The 3326-nt window shown below is 43.0% G+C and overlaps 1 long non-coding RNA gene across 1 annotated transcript; it reads left to right on the forward strand.

Moving 5' to 3' along the window:
- Window positions 1-655: 655 nt before the first annotated feature.
- Window positions 656-3044, forward strand: LOC131384325 (uncharacterized). Its single transcript, XR_009215053.1, has 2 exons — window positions 656-688; window positions 2849-3044. It is a non-coding gene; the product is annotated as an uncharacterized LOC131384325 (long non-coding RNA).
- Window positions 3045-3326: the final 282 nt, after the last annotated feature.

A 3326-nucleotide genomic window follows, 5' to 3' on the forward strand; every position in this document is an offset into this window, starting at 1 on the left:
TTGTAGCCTTAGAATTTTTCCTCCTCTGAGATAATAGGGTGGCTCTCCATGGGTCCATTTGTTGCCGTGGTGATGCGCCCAGTCCTCCTGTTGGTGCTTCTCTACTTCAGTTAGCCCCTTCCTGTTATCGTCCTGGTAAAAATGCCTGGAGGTCCTTCAGAGCTAATAAATGGCACCCGTCATTCCCGTCATGTGATTGCTATTGCGGGGCTTGTGAGTGAGAATGGAGATTGAGTTGTGCAGTTGCCCTAAGGGAACTCTGAAGAATGAGCCCCGAGTCCACAGCAGGAGTGCAGAAGAGGCTTCCATCTTTCCCTCATCCCAAACTTGGGGTGCTGGGATGCAGAAGACACCCCAAGCAGCTGTGTCTTGTTTGGACATTAGTGTAGGAACCCAACCCGGCAGCCTTTATTTGTTTCAAAACAGAATTTAGAGCATCCTAGTAGCTCAGAATGGTATTTTTAAAGATAACCCACTTGACTAGAATTGTCCTATATTGGTTTTATTGTGTTTCTCCTCCCCTAGGGGCAAGATGGAGAAGTGTTTCTTAGAGCTACTTGAGTTTAATATTCATGTATCTGCCAGTGTCTATGCAAAATATTACTTCGATCTGTGTGCCTTGGCAAATGACCATAACTTGTATTTTCTATTTGGTTCTCTTCACAAAGATAAAGCACAGAAACTGGAGGTAAGGATGTGAAGTCACTTAGTGGAATTTTCCATCGGCCACAAAAGCCAATATCTGTTACAAAATCATATTAAGTAGTGATTAGGAAAATGAAAGGCTTAAAATTAACAGACCAAAGAGCTTATTTCTTTGGCATCATATTTCTTATCTGTTACAGTTTATAGAAGGATCCATATTCTTTATTAATTTATTAATTAATTAATTTTTTGGTTTTTGAGACAGAGTTAAGCTCTTGTTGCCCAGGCTGGAGTGCAATGGTGCGATCTTGGCTCATGGCAACCCCCGCCTCCTGGGTTAAAGCAATTCTCCTTCCTCTGCCTCCTGAGTAGCTGGGATTAGAGGCATGTGCCACCACACCCTGCTAATTTTGTATTTTTAGTAGAGATGGGGTTTCTCCATGTTGGTCAGGCTGGTCTTGAACTCCTGACCTCAGGAGATCCACCCTCCTCAGCCTCCCAAAGTGCTGGGATTATAGGTGTGAGCCACAGCCAATGATCCTCCATATACTTTTTTTTTTTCTGAGATGGAGTTTCACTCTTGTTGCCCAGGCTGGAGTGCAATGGCATGATCTTGGCCCACCACAACCTCTGCCTCCCGGGTTCAAGCAATTCTTCTGCCTCAACCTCCCAAGTAGCTGGGATTACAGGCATGCGCCACCATGCCCAGCTAATTTTTTATTTTTAGTAGAGATGGGGTTTCGCCATGTTGGTCAGGCTGGTCTCGAACTCCTGACCTCAGGTGATCCGCCCACCTTGGCCTCCCAAAGTGCTGGACTTACAGGCATGAGCCACCGCGCCAGCCAGTGATCCATATTCTTAAAAAATTATTGATATTCTTTCTGCTATGACCATAATTCAGAATATTTTTAATTACATTTAATCTGATTTTAATGGGTTTTGTTTTTAACCTCTATCCATTCAGACAACAATACATGAATAAATGCAATTGTATTCCTAATTATATCTGTATACACAATGCACTTACCACTCCTGACTGTCTTTTACTTACACAGTTTGGAAATTTATGTCATTGTCTCCTGTATATAACACAGTGCAATCCCATGAGTTTATTAGACAAAGCAGTAGTGGATGAGAGACTTGTACTTAGACTGCATAAGGTGCCAGTGTTTCAAGTACTGTCTGTAGGAAGGACATGGGTTTTTAATGAAAATGGTAACTTTCATGGGAAAACGTAAGATTTATGGCTTATGACCCTTGGTGAGTATACAGGAAAATTACAACTGAAATAGACACATATAAAATTGGCACTTTTTCTGGTATCTTGGTGGTACTTTAGAATAATACATTTTTCTACCACAATGTGCAAGTAAAGTAGCACCTTATGCTGCTTCAGTCGTTAGACTTCTTGGATGCTCCAAAATAGCCCAGCACACACCTGTCTCATTAAAATTTGCTTTGAGTACGTAGTAACTAATAAAGATTGGGTAGAATTTGAATCGCTGAGTAAATTGATTTTTTGGCACAAGTGCATGTTTATTATGTTGAAGGAACAGGTGCACAGGTAACAGATGATATTGTTGTTAGGATCTTGTCACAATACTCTTGAAATCTTTGGGAGTCCTATTTTATTTTTTATGTAACTGTATCATTAAGCGATGAGCCCAATTTTAAAACAACTTAATAAAGTAAGTTCCTCTTGGCCCTGGCAATCTATTCATAGCCCTTAAAGGAGATCACCTTAGTGAATGGGCAGGGAGTAGCATCCTCAGAACCTGGCCCTGTAAACCTCAGCCAAAGCAGCTGCAAAGGAACCATCTAAAGGAATCTGTATGTGTGGCTTCTCATCAGCGGTGCCTTTTAAAAAATGCTGGAGCCCGGCCGGGTGCGGTGGCTCACACCTGTAATTCCAGCACTTTGGGAGGCCAAGGCGGGTGGGTCATGAGGTCAGGAGATTGAGACCATCCTGGCTAACACGGTGAAACCCCATCTCTACTACAGTGGCAGGCGCCTGTAGTCCCAACTACCCGGGAGGCTGAGGCAGGAGAATGGCGTGAACCTGGGAGTCAGAGCTTGCAGTGAGTGGAGATCGCGCCACTGCCTCCAGCCTGGCGACAGAGCGAGACTCCATCTCAAAAAAAAAAAAAATAAGTTGGAGCCCTTTTTAAAATTATACCTGTTTTCTCTTTGATTTACTTCTTAGGCTGTCATGGCCGTGTGAATACAAAGACTTGCATCGAGATGCCGCTGCAATGAAAAGGGCTGTCAGCATGAACTTCATTGGTATTCGGTGCTCTAATGCCATCTTATCTTAAAGAGAGAAATTAGCCTTAAAAGACCCTGAGCTTCTCAACTGTAAAGAGTAGAAAATATCACTTCTGCTGAAAGAAACAACAAAATTAGGATTTTCTTTTTTTTCTTTGTTTTGTTATTTGTTTTGTTAATTGTTTTTGTTGTTGTTGTTGTTAGTGTTTAGGATTTTCATCGAGAGGAAGCATCTTCCGGTTAGCCACATTGTGGAACGGGGTGATGGTGGTATGAACAGAGGGTGCCAGGTGCTTCCTGTCCTTCCTCTTCCACTGGGTCCAGATGGCATTCCTAGGGCACCACCTTGAACAACTCTTGGGGAGAAGCAGTGTCACATGGACACGGCACATCCCAGCTCAGAGTCCACAGTCACC

This window comes from Hylobates moloch, unplaced genomic scaffold, assembly GCF_009828535.3.
Source record: "Hylobates moloch isolate HMO894 unplaced genomic scaffold, HMol_V3 SCAFFOLD_1, whole genome shotgun sequence".
Lineage (NCBI taxonomy): Eukaryota > Metazoa > Chordata > Mammalia > Primates > Hylobatidae > Hylobates > Hylobates moloch.